The following is a 27447-nucleotide window of genomic DNA, read 5'->3' as shown; positions in this document are numbered from 1 at the left end:
GAATTTGAATAACAGCACAGAAGCAAAAAAAAAAAAAAAAAATAGACAAAGCCATACTTTTAGCAAGGTAGTGAATTTTTTCGCATTTGTGATGAATCCTACATAAATGGTTATCTGTTGATTGAAGTCCTCTTTCTAGTTTAGTTGAAAGGGAGTCCAGAATTCTCCTCAGCCTAGGGAGAGCAGAATATCCAGGTCCGGATGACAGTTGCCTTTTGCTAATCTTTTATCATAGAAATAAACCCTTGTTGGGAGGGTTAGTCCTGGCAGTGTCCTTCAGAACTGGTCAGACCTACATCTGCAGTCTCAGGGCAAGAGAATATTCCCACACCACATTCATCTTCATACCCTAAGGAATTTGGGAAGAAGTTAAGCAGCTAAAACTCTTAAAGAGGGAAAATTCTACATATGTTCACAGTTTTGGACCACAAGTGGGGTGGTACAGACGAACAGCATAAACTGAGTAAAGCTGAATATTTCTCTCTCTTTTTTTTTTTTTTTTTTTTGGTTTTAAACTTGGATGCCAAAATTCGTCTTCAGTTGTGTTTTAGACTGTTCTGTGGTCTTCTGGATCTGAACAAGATTTTACTTTGCCAGACTGTCTTCTGCAGCAGTAAGAAACCTTAGTTGCTGGTTAACCAGTTTATAGATTTTTTTCTATATAACCCATATAAGCATTGATTATTTATTCTTTAAATTTTTACTTTGTATTTTTGCATGTTTATATTTTGGAAAGAAGACATCTTTTGTCAAACCAGTTATTGCCAACAAAGTAATTTTGCTTATTCTGAGAAAAATAGTTTTTTGTATAAAGAGACTACAAAATATTCTTTTGTCAGAGTAGTCACTTTCCAGGGCATGAACTTTCTTTCCTCCAGCTTGGTAATAAAGAAAGGAGAGCATTTTACACAAGGTATTTGAGAGCAAAGGACAGCTGCTCTTAACTAGTCAGACATGATTCTTCATTCTCTGGGAGCTACACAAGGGCAGCTGTGCAAGAAGTGCAAGGAGAAGTGTGATTACAGATAACTAGAGCAAGTTTTATTGAGTCAATTCAACCAAGAGATCAAGCTGAATGACCTGAAATGGTGATGTCAAAATGTGATCACATCTCTTTGCTGCCACTCATATGTCTTCTCTGTCATTCAGAAGAAACTTATGCGACTGAACCAATGATAGCATACACTGAAATAGTCATGTTGTTGTGGAGCTGAGTATAATAATTATTGTTAAAACACTGTCACAAAGAGCAGTTGTTCACCTGTCTTTGAATGCATAGCTTGAATACTGCTCACCTGCAGGAATAAAGCTCTAGTTATACTATTTATGTTTTTAATATTTAAAACATCATGGATTTTAAAAAATCAAATGGAAAAAGTACAACTTCTTTTAAAAAATTACATTTGAAAATTAAGCTTTGTTTGTTAATTATTTTTTTCTTTTATGAAGAATGCAGTTTGAATAAAGAAGCAACAATTACTTTTTCCAAGAAGTCACAGAATCACAGAGCCCCAGAAAAAGCTCAGTGAGGCACCCACAAGGGTTACTGAGTCCAGCTCCTGGCCCTGCACAGCACCATCCCCAGTCAGACCATGTGCCCGAATGCATTATCCAAACACTTGAACTCTGTCCGGCTGGTGCTGTGAGCACTTCTCTGGGGAACAGCATTTCAGTTTAATTAACATAATTTGACACAATTTTAGGTATAAATAGTTCATAAATCCCCCATAAAACAAGTGTCAAAACATGCGTTTACTCCGTCTGCTAGCATTCCATAGAATCTTAAATCTAATGCTGCACATGAAAAACAAGGAAACATTGTCAGGTCACCTAGGGAGCTTACAAAAGACAGGTTTATCACACACTGGGAACATATACAGGAAAGAATTTTAAATCTACATATCAAGATAGTCTTTTTAGAAACTCCAGTGTATTTATCTTTTTAAAAACTGGAGGAAGGAAGGGAAGAGATAGGAAATTTATTGAGTAAAACTGTATATTTCAAAATGTTTGCAGTAACAAAACATTTAGTTCAAACTGTCTGCCCATTATGTAAAGTGTTTTTTAAAGGACATAAAAATATAGAGTAAGAAAAAAAATAAGAATGAACCCAAACCTTAGGTTAATGTAGTAAAAAAAAGCACTATTTAAAAAAAAATAGAATAGACAATAGAACCTGGATGGCACTTCTGTCACCAACAGTTTCAGCCAAGACATGAACAACAATCCACGTAAGATTTTGAGCTCTGATATAGAGACATTTAAAGTAGAACAGACTAGGCATGAGCTAGTAACCTAAGCTCCACTCAAAGGTGATGGACTAAGGTGTAAACATGTAATAGAGCCTAGGGAGCTGTTTAACTTACCTGAAAGCAAGCAATCACATTTTGTCACCTTACAATCTATGTGTCTTTGACTTGACAAAGGCAAACACGTACACATCTGGGGATACCTATATGAAGCATATGCTGCTTCCTTAATTGCAGTGATGACTTTGACCATGCTACTGCCTCTTTCCTCCTGTCTTTTTAGTGTGATCATATATATATATTTTTAATTTCTCTTTTCTCACTTTTTTTTGTCTACTGAGAAAATCCCCAAATAACTGACTGACTAAGTCAGATTTTGCAGCACTTGTTTGTGTACCTCTAAGTCAAACTACAACTTTACAACTACAACTGCTTTATGACAAGTGTCTTAAATAGGTGTTGCTACAGGAACTTCTCCAGATTCAAAAGTCTGGCAAGATGTTGGAACCACACTCTAACTCTTCTGCAGGGAAGCTGTTAGCAGGATTCAGCACAGAAACAAAATGCAACTTCTATCTTTGACTATCTGAACTCTCTTTATACCAAATCTCAGTGTCCAACTACGTATGACAGGTACCACAACAATATATTTTTAGTGCGTGGGATATTATATTAAATCTAATGCTCAAAATCAACTATACATCACTGCCATGTACCCAATACATAATAAACTTGAGGGCTCAAAGCACCAGTGCCAATGTTTTAGCTAAATCAGAACTCAAGAAATTTTAATGGCTCTTGCTACTCCATACACAGAGGGGGAAACCTGTAGGGATCTGTGGGGGGATAGAATGTAAGAAAGTAAAGATAGTGCAGAAGTTAATCTCACCCCTGAGGAGTTGCAGCTGTACTAACTACCAAAGATTAGGAACAGACCTGCCCTTGACAGGCCACAGCTGTAACCAATGAGAAGAAGAGTGCTATAACCAGTGAGAAGACGAGTGCTATAAGAGAGTGGGTTAGTGGGTTGAGAAGGGAGTTGGTGTTTCTTGGCTGTGTTGTGAAGAAGAAGGATTCAGTGCTGTGAGGAGCTGCCTATGAGAAATCACCAAGAAGGTATGGAACTTTTGCAATAAGGTAACAAGGATCTAATTTCTTTAAGCCATATTTCCTTGAGACTTTCTCAGTATCCATCAATTCTAATGAACTCTGTGTTTTGTATAATTTCACTCCCATATCAGAGATGGTAGCTATCAAGGGCAACCATCAGGTGCAGCAGTTTACACAGCAGTTTCTGAGCACATCTTAGGGATTTTTTGAGAATATCTTTTGGGATCATCAGACTTGTGGAGGAATCTCAGAAGAGGATATAGTCAACAGAAGGCTGAGACTTCTAGAAAAAAATGAAATGCTCTTAAAGAACTGACAGCTTCTCTTGATCGAAAAGTGCTTTGATATTTTTTCCAACTTGACACTTGATTAGGCAGGGTCAAGCATCTGTTTGGTAGATGCTGGGAAGAGACCTAGAGCACAGCAAAGAAATGCCTCGTCAGTACCCTGGTAGCAGATGATGGGATGGTAGCTGCGTCCAATAAAGAGCTAGAGCAGGTTGAGTCTGAGCAACACAGCAGCTCCAGGGGAAAGACACAAGGGACTGTAGTGGCTAAGTCTGTTGTGGAGGGAGGAGACATGGACGTCCGAGTCCACCATGGGTCTGGTTCCCAGTATAAAAAAAGAGTGGATCTGTTAGAGCAGGTGTAGAGAAGGCCACAAAAATAATGAGATGGATGGAGAACCTCTTCTATGCAGAAAGGCTTAGAGAGTTGGGTTTGTTCAGTCTGGAGAAGGGAAACGAACAGAGATCTTGTTGCAGCCTTTCAGTGTGTAAGGTGGGCTATAAGAACGATAGAGACTTCTATCTCATAGTGGAAGGAGAAGGGGAGGTAGTTATAAATTGAAAGAGATTAGGCTCAGACGGGACATAAGGAAGAAACTCCTTATGATGACCCTGGTGAGACATTGGAATGGGTTACTAGAGAATTTGTGACCCATCCATGGAAGCTGGAACAAGATGGTCTTAAGTCTCTTCCAACTCAAATCATTCTATGATTCTACTACCCCATCCTGCTCTTCTGTATGGGCATCAACAATGCAGTTGCTAGAGACCAGGGGCAGGTTACTTGTGACAACATGGTCCTGGGGGTGAGGGTCAAGCTTATGGAAGCTCCAGTGATTTTGTCCTCAGTTCTACTTGTCACTATCCCCTCAATCCCTGTAAAAGTGATGGAATAAATAATCCTGGAAATCATTTCCAAAATTCTTACAGACAAGAAAGTGACTCGGGGTGGTAATCATGAATTTATGAAAGGGTAATTACACCTGGCCAACCTCAAAGCCTTCTGTGATAAAATAACTGCATTTATGAGTGTTAATCAAAGTTATCAACACATCTAGTAGTTAGGGAAGCTTTTTTTTGGGGGGGGATATGTTTATGCAGCACCAACAAAGGTATCAAAAATGTCTTGTGTTGTGTTTTTGATCATTTTGAATAACAAAAAATTGCATACCATATAGTGTGAGGAAAAAATCACATTGTCACTTAGCCACACAACACAAGTAAAGGATCTCCTTTCTTATGCATTTGATGCTATTTTTTATAATCTAAATGCGTCCTTGTACAACATACTGTCACCTTTATTTTGTATCTGTGACAACATCTGAGTTACTTCTGTCCTTTTCCCCAAGGGAAAAGAAATAGAGAAGCAAATATTTAAGAATTAATGAAAAAAGCAATTTAAAGATAATGGAATATTTCTTAATGGGAAAATAAACAGGAGACTGTCTGGGAACACTCAAGTTAGCATCACATGCTAGGAAGAGCCTCTCTCTTACATTAGCAACATTAGCATTGTATTTCTGAAGGGCACCACAGGGTGAGGATGAGCTGTTCTTATTAGGACTAGCTTTAATAAGACATCATTACTCTTATTCCAACATTTCACCCAAGAGGCAAGGTTAAAACCCCTAGAGAGAGCTTTGCAAAAATGTTTTTGAAGAATGATTGTTAAATCAAGTGCTGATAGAAAATGGAGAAGGCTTAAGAGGAAGCTGAATGACATAAAACCCTCCTTTCAGTAGGGTGCAGAGGATCAAGAAAATAGTAATTCAATCATAGGTATTGCTTGACCAGGATTAATTTGTTGAGTTCAAAAGCAGAGAGAAGTTGGTTAAGGACTCAATTTTTCTCTGTCCATTTTTCTCTCACAGCTTTTATGATGGTATCATTCTTGGTCAAAAGAAAGAACAGTGAAATATTCTATTTTCACTGTTGGCATTACTATTCTTTATTTTGCATTCATTTCTAAATATTCCCTTTAATATGAAAAGCTCAATTAATTTGTATTGTCTTTTTTTTTCCAAGAGCTTTTTACTTTAAGGTGTTAACTAGATAACTTATATACGTACTTTTAGGGGATAATGAAAATTACATAAATAGACAAGTTTTTCTGGAAGTACTTTTATAATTTAAATTAGTTCTTTATGATAATGATTATTAAAAAAACAAACCCAGACAAACAAGAGTTAAAATAAGTAAGTTATTTAATAAATAAACAAGCAAGCTGTAAAAGCCTGAGGCCTTTTACTCTGTGAACTCTGATAAAGGAACTTTCCTAATGCAAGGCATGATTCAAAGGTTCTTTTCATTTCTGGGCCTTGATTCATATGCTTAATGATATCCTTATACTGCTTTTACAACCATATGAGGTGTTCAAATTACTTCATTGTGGAAACAAATCCCTCTGCATTGTCCTATGGAGAGATTAAACTTAAATTTCCTGTTCATTAAATAAAATTAGTAGCAAAAAATTATAGCATAACTTACAGTGTACCAAATATAATTTTGCAATCTCTTTTGTATTACGTACCAAAGTCTAAAATCTATAAAAAAGTTACTAGATATTATTATTGAAACAAGTTAGAAAAATAAGGTAACAATTGTATAATATTTTGACTGAGATATGAAAACAGAGTGACTATTGTTAATGAAATTATAGCTACATAATACTCTATTATTTAACTGTATAGTGACTACATGCATAAACATACAGGCAGCAATTTATTTATCACTTCTATAATCCTTAGCTGGTGAAAGCTTTAATCTCAAAGAGGACAAATCCATCAATAGACAATATTGGAACATGCTTCAAAATTAATTTGTACTTTCTTTCTTTGATACAGGAAAAATTAATATGGTGCTATTCCATAATGAAAGGTAATTTACAGATACACAATATGGCATCCATGTTTCAGTAGGCAGTCATTAATTTTCACGGATTTTCTCACTGGCAAATTATCATAATCTTTCTGCATTTTTTTAAATGTAGGAAAAGCCAGTTATAGTTATATTTTGGTTTAATAGGGTTCATGGGTACTATCAGAACAAACCACATGTATAATGTTCCTATTTAATGTATCATAGGTAGGGAAGGAACTCAAACATAATGCACCCAAACTTCTTGTAAGTGTGTAACACAGTACAGTAAACTGAGGAATAAGTACCTTTTGGAGAGTTCTTATGTTGCTTTGCGCAATATGATTCTGCTTTTCATCTGTGCAGTAAAATGGCAGTGAAAGCACAAGCATCAGAGAATTTTATTGAGAAGATAGGTTTTAATCATCTTAAGGTGTTCACTATGATAATAGGAGCCATGCAAAAGAAGTATTGCTGTCCCATTTTAAATAAAGTCTTTCAAATCCTCTGAGCAGATGCTGAACTCTAAGCATCTACCTAAGTCCACCACTTCTATGGAAGTGAATGTTTTCAGTAATTTTAATTTCTACAGGATTGAACCTCAACAGAAATTCCTGGTATAAACAGAAGATGCAAGTAATTTTTTTATGAAACTGAATGAAAGCAACACTCTTTTGGATTCAAAATCCCCTAAATTCCTATACTTCAGGACTTGTGATAATCATGTCATAACTGACATTATAAAGAGAGATTCTTCTGATATTCCTGAGCTTTTCCTTTCTGATTATCCATCTGTGTTTTAATCTTTCTGAAAATGAAATTCAGTTACAAGCTAAAAGCTGTTAATGGATGTGAACAAATGGGGGGAAATGTGACAATATGGTAAATCTGAGCTCCCTTTCATTCCCTAACAACAGTATCCTACCTAAGAATGAATAAAACTTATGACTCTCATGACTGTCATTTGGCACATTTTTGACATTATTTATAAAGACAACTTCAGAAAAGTGACTCATAGGAGGATCTGACAAAGTATTAGCACACATTATTGCCTTTTTTTTAATGGTTGTGTGCGTAAAGCAAAGCAGTCTTATGATGAAAATGTTAGTCGTCACTGTCCTTTTCAAACCTTACATGATACTTGTCTTTCCTTTTGCTCACTAGATCAACAATCCTTTTATTCTTTAATTAATAATTTCTCCAATTCTGATTTTTTTTCATTATGACATCTGTCCCATATTTTTTGCCTAAAGACACTTTAATGAAATAAAATGAACAAAAATTATCATGACCTAAAATGGAAAGCATGCCTTATTGCAAGCACCCACTGATGTCTATATTGCCAAATGTGGACTGGTGACTGCCACCATGGCTGGATCAGATTTATTTCTGCTCTGAATGGTATATGGCAGATAGAATATAATTCTAGTTTGAATTCTCTGTGTGCATGATGTTAGAAGGAAAAAACAAACTTTGTCTGAGATGGGTTGCCCAAACAGAAACCTGCTGCAATAGCAGCTGAGTGATTATGTAGTGTTTTGCAGCATAATTACTTATGAGAGACTGAATGGTTTATGTTGTTGGCTTGATATCAGTAAACTGTTTTGCATTCTCTTATCCTTTTGCCCATTTTAACAAACTTATACCTTTTTCAGCTTCCTTAACTGCAAGTCCTAGATTATTTACCATACAGTAAATTACGGAAAGATAAATGGAGTGCATCTTGGTATTCACAAAGGAAATCAGCAGGAGTAACTGTACTTTTGACTGCAAAGAGGTGCATAAAAATGAATATTTAATAGGATGTCCACTTAGGATACTCTAAACATCATTACTGGCACTAGTCCAGCTAAGAAAAACAGAAAGGGGAGGAAACTACACACTGCTTATTTTAATTAGGTGAAATTATGTGGTTCAATAAAGCATGACAGCCTGCATAATGAAAGAAGAGCCCCATGTTTATGAGAGAATTATTGATGACAAAAATGTTGGCAGCATGCATGTTTTACTGAGACAGTCGAAAACCATTTTATTATCTTTTCATTCATAATTTCCTGCAACATGCTTCAGCGTGTAAACTGATAACATGACCATGTGGTGGAGGAACCTTTTACTATTTTTTATGATAATGAACAAGGCTATTTTTCTTCTTCACTTGAGAACTAAATGTTGTTGACCCTTTCATAGGCTGATGTAGAATATGGTAGAAGCAAACAGAAAATGGCAAAAGAGTATTTATTTTGAAAGGTGTTTATTCTGTGATCTGGGTTAGAATACATTCCTTGGAGGTGGGAGAGACGGTTTTTAAGTGTTACAAATGAAGGCTGGATTCTGATCAACACAATAAAGTACAATTTTTGCACTTCATAGATAATAGTTGCCTGGCTATACTTTAGAATAGAACTAGAATATGTATTCTGCTTCTGCATTTCAGCAAAATTTGACAGAAAGCTAAGAAAATTTTACATGGAAAATAGATGCTATCTTGGAAAAATTAACATTTAATTTTTTTTAGAAAAGCAATGTTGGAGCTTCTCTAAGGTTTAGGGAAGCAGCAGTGCAGGAAGGAAAGTAAAAGCTAACACATGAAATGTGTCATAACATGTCAATTTTTTAACAGTAAATGAATAAAAGTCTTTTAGAAAACATGAGCCAGTAAAAAAGAAAGACGAAAAAAATTACTTTTAAATAGAAATATTGTAAAAAATCCCATAAAATTAATATTTTGACTAAAAAAATAACTTTGTGTAACATGCCCTTTCACTTAGGAAGAGGAAAAAACTCAAATAATTGCTATTTCTGGATAAAACTGACTTTCATTATCTTTATATCTGACATTAAGATGCAATAAGACTATTTATACTTCTGTAAAGAATTCAAACCTGTATCTCAGGCCACATCCAACAGAACAAGGGACATCTATCTTCAAGTCAGTGGACTTGGAGTGGATTTAATATCAGTTCTGTCAAGATCAGCATATGGGGTATGATGTAACAACAAAAATTATTTTGTTGTTGCAAAAAAAAAAAAAAAGAAAAAATTGGTTGTTCTCTTGAAATATTTCGGTGTTATTTCATACGTGAATGCATGCACACAGGTGTACCAAGGAAGTGCTCTCCATTTAGAGAAACTTCTGCCCAGAGCAACTTTTCATGACAGATTAAATGAAAAATATGAGAGGGTTGGCAGAGAAAAGAGAAGATGTTTGTAGCACCTGCTTTCTTTTTAAAATCAGAAGGCAAAGGAAGTCACATATTCCAAGGTCTGATGCAGGAAATCAGGTGGTCATTTCTTATTGTGGTCTAGATTCAAAGTTACTGGGGCAATATCTTGCAGAAAAGGAATTTTAAATATTTTGCCTGTATGGAGGCAGCTGTAGTAATGGAAAAACGACTACTTTCTCTGTATCCCAGACACCATGTTATCCAACTGCTCTGATCCTTACATTCTTGTTTTGCTCATGATTTTATTTTATTTTGCTTGAAATTAAATAGTAATACATACTTCCAAGTAAATATTTGTTAAAGTTATGACATAAGACTCCCTGAAAATATAATCTAGAGGGTAAGGTAGATGAATGAAATTACTATTCAGAACAAAATTTTGTCACACCTTCATTTGAGATGATGTTAAATAAAACCATTAGTTAAACTAAGATAGTGATCATCATGACCCATTTTTAGGTGTGTCACTGTGATATTTTCTGAAAATCCCTTCACCAGGATTTCTTCTCCTGGGAAGCAGAGAAGCCTCACAGAAAAAGAATCAGATAATTGTTTTCATTCTCCTGTTTTTTGCTGCTTTGGGATGTGGTCTGGAGATTGTTTACCAACTGGTCATTGTTTGATTGGTCTCATGTGAATTGTTTTAACTTAATGACCAATCACCACCAGCTGTGTTGGGACTCTGGAACAGAGTTATGAGTTTTCATTATCATTCTTTCTAGCCTTCTGTCTGTATCCTTTCTCTAATTCTTTAGTATAGTTTAGTATAGCATTCTTTAATATAATAGAATATCATAATAAAATAAATTAGCCTTCTGAGAACATGGAGATTGATTCATTCCATTCCTCCTTCATCTTGGGGACCCAGAAACTACCACAGACATGATGTTCACATTCCTGTAAAGCTGAATGAGAGCATCACAACACATGCCAGGGAGAGCTTATGATTTTATTGTATATTAATTTATTAAGTTTCCTTAATTTATTAAGTTGCCTTAATTCCAGCCACCAGCCCACTGTTCAGACTGGAAAGATTTTGTCTAATGAGCCAATATGATGGGTGTGCTTTGCCCATACAAAGCAAGGGAAGAGAACAAGAAAAGGGAGAAGACAACGTCACAAGTCCTTAAATCCCACCTTAGTCCTGATGTGTGGAGCTGGGGACAAACAATGAGAGTAAAACAGAGGAAAAGGAACATGAGGGGGCCTGATCTGCTCCTTTTTGTAGTTAACCTGGTGCATGTCTCTTATGTGAACTAGATTTTTGCACGCTTTTGTTCCTGCAAGCACAGCCAGCTCTCCTGCAGGAAATGAGCTGGGGGGCTGGAACTGAGCACAGGTCTCAAGGTGGAGCAGGAAGTTGCTCAGCATAGCACTGCCCCAGCTCCACAGGACCCTCTCCTCTGATCACACCTTTCCTAAAGCAGTAATCAGAACACTTGCGACAAAATATGCTTAGCTCTGTTCCTCTACAGTGACAATTTCGTCTAAGACTGATTAATGCATATTAATTCACTTGTTACATGGATCAAAATCTTAAGACATTCTGTTAAAATCATGGTGTTCATTCTTCAGGTTTTGATGTTGAGGATCCATGCCTGTCTTTTGTTCCTTTGGAGCTAAGTTTGTTCTGTATTTCCAGCAGGATATTCAGGCCCAATAAGTATTCATAGGTTGTTTAAAACAGTATTGCCACTAGAGAGTCTTTCCTTAATTTTGTATACAGCACTTAAATCAAAACAAAAAGTCCTGACCTAAGTTGAGTAGCTAAAAGATGTTCTGCCATCACTAATTTTAATCTTATATTTAGCTACTATAAACAGCGAGCTTTTGCCAAAGAGAGTGGCTAGCATAGCTAATTGGCTTGAGATTTAAAATTATAACAATAATTGTTGTGTACTTCTTGTGATTAGTTTAATTATCCCCATTTCCTCTGAAAGCCTCAACATTAATTCCCATTGACTGTAATGTTAATTACTGGCAGGGGCAGAGATGTTCAGATGCTGGCTCATGCTGCAAAGTGAAGTAATGGATAACTTCAGCAGACAGTTCTGTGCTTTAAAGAAATGAGATCTTAACATGTCATTATTTTTCTTTATTTATTTTTCTTTTTTTATTTTTTTTAAAGATGGACAAAATCAAGAATAAGAACACAAAATGTTCCTGCCACCAGTGAGAAACGTGTTAAAAATATGTTCTCAAATACTTAGCAGGCCTTTTTGGGGTGGCAGAATGGGGCACAATTAAAGGAAAATAATTGCAGCCCAGATAATTTCATTTTGACTTGCTACTCCTTTACATTCCATATATCCTGTCACAGGCATTTGTTTCTCATCCTGACCTCAGCACTGACCAGAGAGGCAGAAAGAATCTTGCAGGTTCAGCAGCACTGCTATTGCTGAATATCCTGCTGTCTCCCAGAGGGAGAGGTGTTCATTTGAGATTTTAGAGAACAAGAGCCTTTTCATAACCTCAATTACCACAAGGTCAATCTGCAACTGAGCGTTCAAGTGGCACTTAGATTGCCTGGTAAGCAGCTGTGGCCCAAGAGCGAGGCTGAAACCAAGCTAAACTGTCATCAGTGTCTATCTGTTAATGACAGGAGAGAAAGAGAATCTTTCTGATAATTTGCTTTTTGAGGAACCAGGATTTGATTCTCAAACAAGTAAAGCCTTGTCAAGATTAAACATTCATTTGTAATTCATAACAAATGTCTCTGTTTGCCTCCATCCTTCAGTCATATAAACATATGTATGCATGTGTATATATGTGTACATATGCATAGCTACATGCACTATATACAAAGCATTTTTCTCTAGGCAACAACTTCTATATATTACAACATTTTGAAACCATTATGCATGCATTCTGCTAGCAATGAATTTATATTACATTTTTTTGTGATAAATATATTTATGCTCTGACATGAGATTCATGCATAAGAATTGAAAATTACTGTGAAGGTGATGGCAATCTGTCAATTGATTGAGAATCTTTCATTCCCTTCAACTTTTATTCTTTCAGTAAGGTCTCACTGTAGGTCAAAGTACAGTAGGAAAAACAGAATTACAGTGTGATGAATAAAGCAGTTCAACTAGATTAGAAACCAGTGTTCAGCATGGCAATGCCCAAACTGGTATGTTCTAAATCAAAACCTCAAAATGAAACCAAATGGTCTAACGTAACACCTATTACATGTCTTGGTAAGGCACTAAATATGTTGTAGTCCCCACAATTTGAATGCTTTATGTGATGTATTGGAAACACACACATTTAAGCAACAGCAATATGCCAACTCTCTTTGATCCTCCTTCAGAACTCTAAGCCCTTGCTGACAGTTACTTAAGGCTGACAACATTCTGGAAAAAAACCCCAACCATTATTGCACACAGATATTGTATTCTATTATTATTATATCTTGCCTTTTTTTTTTTTTTTTTTTAAAAAAACCTTCCAGTACCTCTTTCAAAAATCTAGCTAGAAGATATATCGGTAAAACTTCAAACTTTGTCAAGGATTAATCAAGCAAAAAGATAGTACCTTGTACCCTCTGCTGCCTGTACTTCATTTGATCATAGCTTTTACTGAAACTCAACTGAGGTTTATCAGTTTATCTCACCTAACTTTAGTCATCCATAGAATAGAAATCTGCACCTGCAAAAGTTATCAAGAGTTCTTTTGCAGTCAGTGGAGAAAAACAGGCATAACTACATGGTGATTCATCTCATGCTGAAGCTGGCATCCAAACCAGGGTAGATTAATCACATTCCAGAAGTTAGGTGAGATGAATCCCAGCTCTACTGACTTGAGCAGTAGTTTTGCCACATAATGTGACTCAGAGCTCACATAGTCATGACTTCAAGTGAAGCGTGAGCCTAGCTCATGTCTGTGAAAAACAGAATGTACTACAGATGCTGAAACTGCTTTTTTAGTTTCTTGCAATCAAATATCACATATTAACACATAAAGCATCACTGTTCCAGGAAACAGTAAATGATTTAGTGAAACTAATACAGAATTAAGACACTCACAACTGCAACAATTCCCATGTTACCATCAGAATTTCCTAGCTACCTTCTCTTTTTACATCTGTTAGAGTTTCTATTATTTGAGAAAGTTAGTCATTAGTTCCTACCTAAAATAGGTAAATGAAAAGTAGACAATAAATCCAGCTTTCTTCCAAAGCCCTGTCTGCCCTGGGACTCATATTGCCAAGTTTTGTTTTCTCATACGTGGTGTGCATGGCAACTTACTTAGAGGATGGCAAGTGGAGCAATGCATTTCCCCTCCCCTCAAGAGGTCAGTACATATCTGTCTACTTATTTCCGCACTTTGGCTGAAAACTAAAAGGTTTTTTCCCATTCTCTGTTCCTTCAGATAGTCCTTGTACTGGTTTTCTGACTAAGCAGTTTTGCAATTTTTTGGTCCACAATATAGAAAAGAATGGAAGTTCTTTTACCCTCAGACCTATCGAGCATTTGGTTTGATAAAGCAGTTCTGTGGGAGATTTCCAGCAGTTTAAGGACAATAGTTAATCCTGATCGTTCACTTCTGAATTAAATAGGCTTTTATAAAACATAAGCACAGTTTATCTTTTTCCAGAAAAGATTCAAGGTTTGTTTGGAGTTTTTAAAATAATGGATACAATTCTTGCTTGCAGGAAAGGATTCTGAGTTTTTCACCTGAGATAAACTGAGGTAAACACCAGATGAAATGCCTATATACTAGAGAAATCAGTTTAAGAGAAAAGCATTTGCATCAACACTACTAAATTTGTTGGTTTGGGACAGGGATCATGAAACCAGTGATATTTAGACTGGTTTGCATCCACTGTGCTAGATCCCTCTAAGAATTATCAGCTATGTCCATACAGTATGGTCTCTTCTCTTGTTTATGTGGGTCACTCAAATAATTTCATAATCATACGTAGTCTTTTTGTGTTCATTTTTTTAAGTTCAAGTTGTTTGTAACAATTCCATACCTGTAATGCAACTAGACAGTGATGTTTGTACACCATAAAACTCTGCCTTTATATTGCATATACTGAACTATGGCAGGGGATGATCTCTGGGTTAAATAGGAGGTCAAAGCTTTTTGGGATAGAGCTAGAAGTTACTTGAGAAAACACAGCACTAGAAATTATCTATAAAAGCACATATACTATGGAATATGGAGACCCAGCCACCATGGAATGCTTTGTGCCTGTAACATTAAAGACCTTTCTGAACCACAGTATATTTGCTTTATTTATTTGCTTTATTTTTTCAATCTTATTTTCACAGTTTAAGATATCAGCAAAACTTCTTGACTAAATTATTGGCTGATGTATGCATTTCAGTCTGTCATTGAGTCTGATACGTTTTTCCAGTTTATTATTTTTATAGTTTTAATATTTCTGGGGTTTTTTGTTTTGTTGTTTTGGTTTTAATTTTTTTTTTTTTCTCAGACAGGAATATTGAAAAAGATTCTCATTATTTGTCTTGATAACTACTTTGAAATATTTTTTCATTGAAATGTGGAGCTTTCTGCCAAAGATATTCAGCTTTACTAAAAAATAATTGAGGGGATATTTAGCTAACAAATTTTGTCCCAGAAGGCAAATTACACACATGATAATTACACCAGCACCATCTCTACAAATTCAATAAAATGCTTAGCACAGCCTGTCTCTGTGCTGAGTATACTAAAACCAAGTGGAACCCCTGGGCACTGCAGGACACCTGATACCATCCACTGTCGTTTATCTTCCTTAGTGTCGAAACTTTGTAAAACCTGGCAAAACACACACACAAAAAAAAAGAAAAGTCAGATAGGGAACTGTTAATTGTCAAGGTCAAAAGGACTGTTATTCTTCTTTAAAGCTGCAGGAAAAATAGCATTTGCAAGCTCACTTCTTTTTGTTTGGCTTTGGTTTTTTTAGCTTTACATTTTGACGTTTTAAAAGCCCATGTCTAGATTTTGAAGTGAGTTCTTTCCCCACTGGAATTAGAGCTTTAGTTATCAGTGCTGAAAGACAATTATATGTAGAGACGGTCAGCTAGATCAGTTTACTCAAGTTCCAAGTGACTATTTTTCCCTGTTTCCAAAAGTAGGTCATTTTTCCCCCCTCCTGATGGATGTGCACTAGAACCTGAGTCTTAGTGTGAGCTAGGAAAGCACTTGGCACATGCTGGGACCTGAGAAATCTAAGAAAGTTCACATGGTCTGCAGTGAATTCTTATTCTGTAGCATGCCTGGCAATGTCTGTCTTAATGAAAGCAATCCTCCCTGTGAACTTGATTTTTGCAGTGACTCCTGAACTTGTGATGTGTATTTTCTCCTTTTGACACTTGCTCTTGTTTAGATGGTGGCTAAACATATTAGCTTTGATGTTTTCATAACTCTAAAGAAAATATACCTCATCTACTCACAATTTGCTGTCTCTTTCTGCACCAAATGCAAACAAAAAAGCAAAGAACTTCGTTTTGGGCAGTTATAGACAATAATTTAATGGTCTGCAACCATGAGACTCAGATCTATTCTGTAATTCTCAAAAATATATTCTGATCTAAGGAAATACTAGACAGTGAGGTAGCCCCTCTAGCAAGCATAATAACCACCAATTTATAAGAACAAAACCCGTTGCTGTCAAGGTAGCTCTACTAGTGCCCTGTGGCAGCTCTGTTGAGCCCGTGTGAATATAGGAATTATGGGAACAAAGCAAAACAGCAGCATGCCCATGCTGTCAAGCCACTCTGTGTTTAAGCCTCTTTGCACCCACTCCTGTGTTCATGCTGTAACTTCCTACTTTTAGTCTTTCTAATTATTTTGTATAAATTAAATTAAATTTGAAAGGATGAAATATCCCATCTGAACCTACTGTATATTTTAAGCTACATGCTACTGCTTAGTCCGGTGTTTCAGAGGCAGTCATTCAAATTCCCCCAGTGAGAAGAGGAAATTAAATATAATTTCCCATGTATGAATGACAGTTTTTCTCTTATTGCCTTCTTAGGAGATAGTGATGGCACCAGAGCTGGCATCAGTTTCTTGCACACAGTGGGGTTTAGCAGGCTTGCTCTGGGAACATATACTATAGCAAGCACATGGACAAGATAGGAAGATAAATATTTAGTTTGTAGCTCCTTAGGGATCTTGAGCATAAGGTAATCTATCAATTTTTTAAGCACTGGCAAGACTTCTGGACATGCCAAGAAATATACTTTCTGGATGCTTAGAAAATTGTAATACCAAGGACTTAAGGCCCTTATAACAAATAGTGATCAAGTACATGTTGCATCTGAAGTAAGCACTGTGTTTCATAACTAGATAGCTGTGATGTATGATAAATCCATCTCTCACATCCTCTGAGTATCAGCTTCTTGCCCATAGGGTAGGTATAACAACAACACATTATCTGTGGAATATTCATAGAATCACAGAATTGGAGAATGCACTGAGCTGAAAGGGACCCAAAAGGATCATCAAGTCTAACTCCTGGTCCTGCACAGGACACCCCAAGAGTCACACCAGTGTCTGAGAACATTGTCCAAATTCTTCTTGAACTGTCAGGCTGGTGCTGTGACCACTTCCCTAGGGAACCTGTTCCAGTGTTACTAGGAGTGGTTTTTCACCTGTCTTTGAAGGCATTGCTTGAATCTTATTCACCTGCAGGAATAAAGCTCTAGCTATGTTATTTATGCTTTCAATATTTAAAACAACACAGATTAAAAAACAACCAAGTAAACAAAAAAAAAAGTACCACTCCTTAAAAAAATTACATTTGAAAATTAATCATTGTTTGTTAATGATTTTTTTTCTTTTCTGAGGAATGTGACTTAAACAGAGAAATAAGTAAATATTAATTTTTTCAAGAATTCACAGAATCACAGAAAAAGCTGAGTTGGAAGGCACCCACAAGGATCATGGACCCCAACTCCTGGCCCTGCTCAGCACCATCTGGGAGAATCACACCATGTGCCTGAGAACATTGCCCAAATGCGTCTTGTGCTCTGTCAGGCTGGTGCTGTCACCACTGCTCTGGGGAGCCTGTTCTAGTGCTCAAGAACCCTCTGGGTGAAAAATCCTTTCCTAATATCCAGCCTAAACTGCCCTTGACACAACTTCAGACCATTTCCATGGGTCCTCTCACTGGTCATGACAAAGAAGAGATCAGTGCCTGCCCCTGCTCTTCCCCTCCTGAGGAAGTTGCAGACTGCAATGAGGTCTCCCCTCAGTCTTCTCCAGGCTGACCAGACCAAATGCCCTCAGCCACTCCTCATATGGCTTTTCCCCATATGGCTTCTCCTCTTCACCACCTTTGTTGTTGTCTTTTAGACAGTCTCTGATAGCTTAATATCTTACATTGTGGCACCCAAAACTGCACACAGTATTCAAGGTGAGACCACCCCAGTGCAGAGCAGAGCAGGACAATCCCACTGGTGCTGCTGTGCCAGCTGCCCCCCTGGACATACTTGACCCTCCTGGCTGCCAGGGCACTACTGGCTCATGTTGCCATCGACCAGGACTCGCAGGTCCCTTTCCATGGCACTGCTTTCCAGCCTGCCATTCCCCAGTCTGTACTGTACATCCAGGGTTGCCCCAGTCCAGATGCAGAATCTAGCACTTTCTCTTGCTGAATTTTATATGGTTGGTGAGTGCCTGACCCTCTAATTTATCAAGGTCTCTCTGCAGGGCCCCCCTGCCTTCAAGGGAATCATCAGTTCCTCCCAGCTTTGTATTGTCTGTGGACCTGTTCAGAATTCAGTTAACATTCTTATGGAGATGGGGAAAAAGCAATTTTACAAATAAATTAATAACTATTAGAAAGACAGAGTCATAAAGGATGTTGGACATTGCAATTTAAATAACGATATAAAAATTATGTTTAAACTTTATTTTTTCTAAATATTTTCAAGTTATTTACAAATGCTTGCACCACATCTATATCACAAACCCTTTCTGATATCATATACTTTTTTTTTTTCAATAAATATGCATATTTACATTCACTAAATAAAGAGAACACTTTTTTTTCTGGCACAGTTTATTCTATCAGGTTAACCAACATAAGCTATGCAGTTAAATTAAATCCTTGCTACCCAAGGGATGACATCTAAACTGGAGTAAGTACCATTATAATTTCACCAGCAAATGTGGTTTTTTAATTGTCTAGTACCAACTCTTTCCCACCTGATTAAGGTACAAGAGCCACAGTGTGTTTTGTTTATTTTCATGAGGTGGCATAGTAGTGGTTTGTTCAGAATTGCAACATCCCAGAGCTATCTTGAGAGTGTCTATGTGGCCCTTGGTAATTTTTGCAATTGACTTTGTTTCCCCCATTTGTTTAACTTCAATTGCAATTTTTCCTCCAGGAGTTGTCACTTTTCCAATGAATAGCCAGGACTAAGGTTTTACTTCATCTGTGTTTTGGAAATTGGTGGAAACTTTACAATACGTAAGCAGACTAAGCATTCGGTTACAGTACATTGGCTAGGTGCTTGCTAATTCTTGTTTTCTGGACCAGTTTGAATGTAGCCATCTTTGCATTTTTGTGAACAGTATGAAAAGCAGAGAAAAAACCCCAACACTATACACCTGTATGTATATAGGTAAGTAGAGCTGACCTTGGAAACTAAGTAATGGAATAAAAATAATAATCAAAATTATTATTAATAATAATAGTAAAAAAAATAATGATGGAAAAAAGTAGCAATGGGAACAGTCTTATGAAATCCATATTAGAATAATGTGCAGAAATACAGTATAACTCAAAAGTAGTTTTTAATCCTTGAACTCTCTCTAAATCTCTAAATCAATTTTTCTTTGGCAAGTATAAAAGGGAAAAGAAACAATACTCCTCCATTCTAACTTCTAGACATCTTACCTCACGGTAAAAAAAGATTGATTAAAAATTTAACATATTTGAATATAATATATTTCTTGGTCTGTACCTGTATATTTGAGACAAATAAAAGGGTTTTTTTTTTGTTTCCACTGACAGAAAAGCAAAATAGAAGTTCACTGGTATCTTATCATACTTTGCTGTCTCTAGGAATCATAAAATGAAATATGTTTCATATTAACATTCAAAGCACCAAATCAAAAGATCTTTCTTTATTTCATAGTATTTCTATAATTCATTCCATTTAAGAAAGAAATAATAAAGAAGTTCAAAATTCAAAATTTCAGGAATTTACAACAACTGAATATTTTATTTTTCTGTTTCACAATGCAATTATTCTATGGCAACACAAAGTGCTATATTCCTAGAAATCTAAGTTGTAACATTGAACCTCAACTTTGTACAAGTGCAAGTAGTTCTGCAGTGTCCAAGGTGATGACAAGTACTCTGCATTTCCTGTTAAATATTTCCTTTGGAGCTTTTTTCTTTCTTTTTTTCTATTATTTCTTCTTTAATTATCCTTTTTTTCCCAAGGTAGGTTTGGAGTTTGGCACACATTGCTTTTTTACTTTAGCGAATGTAGTTTAAAGTATCATAAACCAGAAAGTATAGTCTGACACACTAATGCTGCCATATGGTGGCATGAATGTCTTCTCTTAGAAGGGACACTTTCACCACAGAAAGATTAGGAGAGCACTTGTTTACAGTAACAGAACTGTTGTTTTATTATGTTAGACTAAGAAGAGCAAGAGTTAAATTATCTGTGTAGAAGCTGGGTGATTTGTTGCTATGGAGTCCTTGGGTCAGGTTCCTCATTGAGGGGAGTTGCAGCGACTTGTCTCATATACAGTAATGACTCTGGAGCAACTATTTTATTGCCTAGAAGAGTGAACAATGAGGCCTCTGGGAAACAACTCAACCAGGCCTTAGCTCACTAACAGAGCTGAGAACAGCTTAACTTAGTGCAATCATAATTTGCATGATTTTTCTTCTTCAACTTCTGTTACATAAAATTCTCCTGTGAAAGAGCTAGCAAAAACCCCACTGGACAGTGCAAGAAGAGAGATAGAGGGCATATCTAATTTTCTTCAAGTTTTAGAAGCAATCAATTTTATGTAAAAGAAAATGTGGTTTGTCCTAGTTGTTCCTATAGCTGCAAAACTTCTAGAACCCAATCAGAAATAAGATTTTAAATGAAAACTAGAATGACTGAGAGACCTATGTGACAGTTTTAATTAAGATTACAGTCTTTTTCCACAACTCATGTTTCTTGAAAATACACAATTTGTGATTTTCCTGCCAGATCAGTTCTAGTCCATAGCTCAGATTTATTTGGTTATCACTATGAAAAAAATGTCTACTTCAACAGCCTTAGAAGCAGGATGCCCTGACACCACAAACCTCCATCATCCTTAAGATTTTAAGAACAGTATCAAACATTTCAGGGAGATAAATATTATGGAGGGATAGGTGTAATGGCAAAGAAAAAGTTTTGCTAATCATGAACAGTGAGTGAATTACCTTTTTTATTAATTGGACATGTTTCTGGTGTAGTAAATTAATATAAATGGGTAAGTAAGCAGCTATGAGGAGGTCCCAAATTAGTATGAAGGATATCAACTATTTATGCAACAATATTTTTCCTATTAAGCTAACAACCACCTAGACCATGTGGCCACATTTCAGATTTATTTGTAGAGGTGTAAATCTCAGATAACACTGTTGTAAATCTAGAGTAATTCCAGTGAGCACAATGAACTTACTCACAGCTTGCATTAGTGTAATTGGAATTGGAATATGGTCTGTATTGCAATAAGCCACCAAGTATGTGGTAAAATTCATTTTGTTGGAGAAAAGCCTCTTAAGTTTTTCACTGAAATTTACTTCAGAGGCCAAATAAGTGTAGAGCTGTCTGCCTAATCCCAGGATGGACTAAGTAAATTTATACTGCACTCTTTTCACAGAGCTGTTCATTGTTAATGGCAAATTCACTTGTGTGTGCTTCTAGGAGACTGCCTAATTCATACACCGTTTAAAACAGAACCACTGCTGATAGCTGTAATTAGTTACGTAGCAACCCTTTCTCCTGCTGCTGCAAGAGTGAGGCTGCAAGTCCAACTTCTATAACAGGCATGTACCAATTAGTAAAGCCTGAATCTAGCCCAGTGATACTGAAATGAAAGGGTAACAGTTGAGAAACTGAGTTTACTTTTTTTGTTTGATCTTGGAGGTATTACATATGCAATTAGTTAGGAAAGTTTACAATTAGTTTGCAAAGATAACCTGCAAAAGAATAGTTGTATCTCATTTTGGTCCTTCTAGTTTGTGCTGTAAATAAATTTTCTGTTTCATAACACTACAGTTGTGGGAAAATGCTCAGTGACAGAATAATGGTCTAGTACAGGACACTAATTTGGAGACATTTATCAAGTCCAGTATAGGTGCTGTAAATAAATAAAATGTTTTATTCTTTCTAATTTTCAAAAGATTTCTTCTCAAACAGAAAAAAAAAATTCAGAGATCTTAGTAGGTAGGTGTTCACAAGATCAGAAATCTAATCAATGTTGGATTTTTTCTTTCTTTCTATGAGTATAGAGGTAATTAGCTTGACAACTGGGAAAGGATAGCATCAAGTATTCACATCTATTTCTCAAGCAGAAAAATCTCTTTTCTTCAGTAAGGAAACATTTTATTTTATTGATCCTTTGAGTTGCTTTCTATTCACTTGCTAAATTCTACATGGGTTTTCTAAGTATTTGACATACATTTTGCATCTACAGTTTGGTGCTCTGTATTTTGCAACATCAATTTTCAGTGTTTTTTCCAAGTGTTTACTAGGAAATGAAAATTATAAATCAAAAATTAGACTAAGGCTTTTAGGCTACATTTCTGACTTCATTTGCAAAACATTTTCACACCACTTTTGCCACAAAATCTAGCCAATATAATTTTTGCATGTGAATTCCAATTATTTTGAAAAGCCTAGTAAAAAAGTTCTTCTGAATAAAGCTTCTGCAGTTTGTATAATCAAATACTCTTGCATTTGATCCTAGAATTAGCAAGGGGTGGATGTTTTTGAAGGGCTTCAGAGGGACCTCATGCACTGATAAGGTGTCTATTTCAGGCATCTAAGCAGATGCCTGCCATTTCTCCATGGTCCTTAGTAGTTAATGAACCTCAAAGCTACATAACCAAACTACATGATTCTGAAGTAATCCCTCCAGAATACTGTGTAGGATGGGCAAATGGTCCTCAGAACCAATTTGCTGCTTTGCTTTGCTTATCTACTACTAGCAAGTTGAATTATTTTCTACTACAAACATAATACAGCTCTCTCCCCCACTTATTTTGAGTGCATCTAAAAAATCCAAGTTGTACTTTGTAAGATACAGGTTTCTCTGGGAAAACTTAATACAAATAACGCAATGTATGGAGATGAAACTTACTGTATCTAATTCACCACATATCAAGGTCTGAGAAGAAAGTTTTAATCATGCTAATTTCATTCTTCTGACTTGTGACAAGGAAGTTCCATGGCGGGAGTTACACAATTCACAGACTGACACACATTTTACCGCAAGCATATTGTCTCTGTTCATTCAAAACTTTCTTCTCAGACCTTGAGCAGAGACAATATGCTTGCGGTAAAATGTGTGTCAGTCTGTGAATTGTGTAACTCCCGCCATGGAACTTCCTTGTCACAAGTCAGAAGAATGAAATTAGCATGATTTCACTCAATTGTTGGTCTTTTGCTTGCTTTGCTTTTTAAGATTATCCTTTACCTGTTGTAACTCTTAAACAGAGATATAAAACCCTGTTTGAAAGAATGCTATTGGGCAGACCCATGTGTGTTATGTGGGATGTGCGCGAAGGCATTACTCATGAAAAGCACTTGAAAGGTCCATTGCCAGTGCAGTTCATAACTGAGCTAGCACATTTCTTTGCACTTCTTTAAAACATGGTAAGTGTTATCCCAGTGAACACAGTGATTACACAAACCAGCTCCCCCTTCCTCTATCTCCACTCTCCCTCTCACCCCTCACAAAGAAATCCCAACCAAAACCAAAACAAACAATCCACTTTCATGTACCAAAACCTGGAATCCTAAAACTGTCATTACAAAAAAGGTGGTATATTTCCTGAAGCCCAGGCAGCTGACACTGGGGTCACTCTCTTTAATCATGGAAAGAGTGGGGAGTGGCTCCCACCTGGAGAGAGAAAGGAAATAGCATTCCTGTCATCCCAGATTGTTTAAGCATGTTGCTGATACAGCAATGTTATTGACAAGCAGCAGCTGTGGAGGGGGCTCTTGTTATTCCTGTATCTCCACTTGCAAAGAATTCCTCAAAGACAGTGTTGTGAATTTATGGAATGAAAAATATTATAAAAATGGACTGATCTTGCTTAACATATGAAAGACCTGTCCTTTACATAGCAAGCATTTTCTTTCTAAATTATGTAAATCACTATATTTTCTCTCTACGGATGAAAAAGAGTAAGAAAGTTTCCTACACAAACAATCAGATTTTGAAATGCCTTAGCTACCTGAAAGCACTTTAGGAAAAACAAACAACTACCCTTGCACTCACAAAAGCCTATAGCCTGTATGGAGAAATATGTTGACCACAAAGAAATGATGTCTCTAATAGGAAATAAAGAAAATAAAAAAAGACTGATATATACAACTGTATAGAATGCATGCTGAAGCTGAGGAATGGCAGAACACAGACAATTTTGGAAGATCAGGTACAGATAAATTCAGTTCAATCAGTAAATGACAAACTTGCTGCATTGATGAGAACAGTACAAGAGTCTAAAGAGACTAAAATAGAAGGTAAAAAACCTGAATTCCCTGAGAATCAAACTCTGAGAGGATCAAGCTTGATAGATGGCAAAGGAGAAACTGTTATGGCTTGCTCTCAGGGAAATTGCTTTGGTTTTGTTTTATTGTGTTTCCTACTTTATTTTGTGCTTTCATTTCAAGGGCAGAAAATGAGGGGGGAAAAAAGTTAGATTCAAGATAGTTAGGAGGATTTTGTGCCTCTTGTTAATTATCTTTTTGTTACTACTTAACCCTATTCTATGTTTTGGCCAGTTCTTAGAAACTTTACTATTCCAGAAATTTTGTATAATACCATTTTACAAATTGTGAATGTTAGTAGAGATTTCACTTACATTATTAGATCAGTGCTAAAAGATGCAAGAAATAGATACACACTCAGTGGAGATAAACTCCAAGAACATTTAGCTGCTAAAAATGAGATTCAATATTCAATGTATGTACAATCAGTAGCTTTTCCAATGTCCTATCCAGATTGGATGGCTTTCCACAAATCTATGCCTTGTATTCCATAAAATTGAAACACAGGGAAAAGTCTTCAAGTAATATTTTTAAATGGTTGAATAAAATTTTCTCAGATTACTTGGTTTCATTTTAGTGTTCTTCTTGTTTTCCTATGCAAAGTAAAAATGTTAGAACAAAAGTAGCCTGAAAATCTTACACAAGATATTTAGGCAAGGCTTTCCTCTGAAACCACATCATTAAGAAAGTGACACGAGACTGACCAGAATGGGTTTAGGAGACCTAAAAAGGAAAAGAGAGTAAAAGCATTTGTTTAATTAAAAATAGTCTCAACATTCCTCAATTAATAAAAACAAAGTACACTGGGCATTCACAGTTATCTTCATATGAAGTTACATGTAACTAATAAAAATGTTTTTAAAAGAAAGTTTCAGACAAATTTAGTAACAAATAATGCTAAAAGTCATGTGTAGGATGAAAAATGTGTTATAGATGTGAAAAAAGGGGCACTAATGGCTTTTCCATGAGAATTAAGATATTTCCAGAGATAATATGTGGTAAGAAGAAACTAATGGTTTATTTATGAGAACATTATAAATATATGTCCTTTTTCTATATTGATTTCTTATTCACTTCCACTGTTTTTTTTTGTTTTGTTTTGTTTTTTTTTGGTGTTTTTTTTTTGTTTGTTTGTTTTGGGTTTTTTTTGGTTTTTTTTTTTAAGGCTATGTGTGTTTATTCTTATTTAAAGAAATATAAACAAGCTGGTAAACAGATAACCTTATTCCAACAGCAACATCTTGAGTGGGGGTGGGAAGCAACCCCAACCTCCTCTGGACACAGCCAGCATGAGTCCATGAGGACAAATGGTTTTACTTATTCACACACTAGTAAAATTCTCCCTGCAGAGCCAGGTTTAGCAGGGTCTAATTTTTGTGTTTTATTTTTGTTTCCCACAGATGCTGAAGATGCTAGAATGAGAAGGGCCTTTCCTACTGGGAATTTTAGACAGGCTTTTTTTTCTGTAAACTGTAGTATTAAAACATAAAAGAGAGCAAGACGGTTTGGAATATTTACAGGGAAAAAAAAAGCAGGAGGAAAAAAGCTTTTTGTCTAAAAAAGGCCAATTACTTTGTTAGTATTAACAATACATAGTTATATCAGTGTTCATTTCATACACTTTTTCTTCACTTTCTTTTTCATTTATGTGGATAAAATCAGCCAACAACTTGGAGATGTTTGCATGCTCAGCTCACTTCAGATTTCTCAAACATAACTGCATCTGAGCCTTTAATGACCACCTCCGTCTCTAAATGAAGATAAATGGGCTAATGAAGATTATAATACTTTGGGGTCACTTTCAATATTTACTTTAGGACATAAGTAATCTTACTCTATAAGCCTCGTGTTTTTTGACAAGTAACTGTCAGGTGTGCAGGTGACTTGCTAAGACGTGGATATCTGCATTCTAACTTCTGGGTTTGGTAAGAGAAATCCTTCCCTTGACATTCACATTCTGGTCACAAAGAATGACTTGCCTCAATCCATAAAGACAATGCAGGCAGATGAAAAGGAAAGACAGCAAAATAGAAAAGCAGTACTAGACCAATTCAAAAGAAGGCAATATCCATCAAAGCAGAGATGGTCACAGAGACGTCTCTCTGAGTCGCCAAAATATATCAACTATCTAACAAGGAAAAGAAGCAATCAAAGCAGTCTTCACAGGAGCACATACAGTAAAAGAAACAACTAGAAATTGTATCAGATAATGGAAGACAGATGCTTTCACAAGAACTGCAAATAAAGCAAACCTATGATCCCATTTTTGTCAGGGTGCTAATAAAAAAAAAAAAAAAAAAAAAAGGAAAAACAGAGGAAAATGCAAAAAATAACAGAAAAATGGTTACTTTTTTTTAATTCCCAAATTTCCTAAAATTTGCAGGCTTCTATGACATACCTAAGACCTAATGAGATGCATTGCAGAACGCTGAGGAAATTGACAGATTTAGTTGCCAAAGTGCTCTCCATCATATTTGAAGAGTCATGGAAGCCAGGTGATCTCCTCAGTTACCAGAGAAAAGGAAACATCACACTCATTTTTAAAAAGGGAAGCCCTGGTAAGTAACTACCATTCAAGCTCACCTCAGTATCTGACAAGATCTTCCAGGAATTTATGCTGAAATATGTGGAAGACAGGGAGGTGATGAGAGACAGAAAACAAACATGGCTTCATCAAGGGTAAATCATTCCCAACTAAGTTAGTGGTCTTCTCTGAAAGAATGACTGCACCAGTGGACAAAGGAAGAGCTATTAACTTCATCTCCCTGGAGATCTGTAAGGCCTCTGATATGGTCCCACATTACATTCTTACCTCTAAATAGGAGAGGCACAGATTTGAGTATGAACTGTTAAAATGAATAAGTTATTTGCTGGATGGTCATGTCCAAAGAACTGCAGTTAATGACTCTAGGAAAAAATGGAAACCAGTGATGAGTTGTGTCTGTCAGGAATATATTCTTGGACCAAGCGTAGACTGC

Source organism: Pyrgilauda ruficollis, unplaced genomic scaffold, assembly GCF_017590135.1.
Source record: "Pyrgilauda ruficollis isolate IOZ18807 unplaced genomic scaffold, ASM1759013v1 scaffold44, whole genome shotgun sequence".
NCBI lineage: Eukaryota > Metazoa > Chordata > Aves > Passeriformes > Passeridae > Pyrgilauda > Pyrgilauda ruficollis.
The sequence above is the reverse complement of the archived record's forward strand: the minus strand, read 5'-3'. Positions refer to the sequence as shown.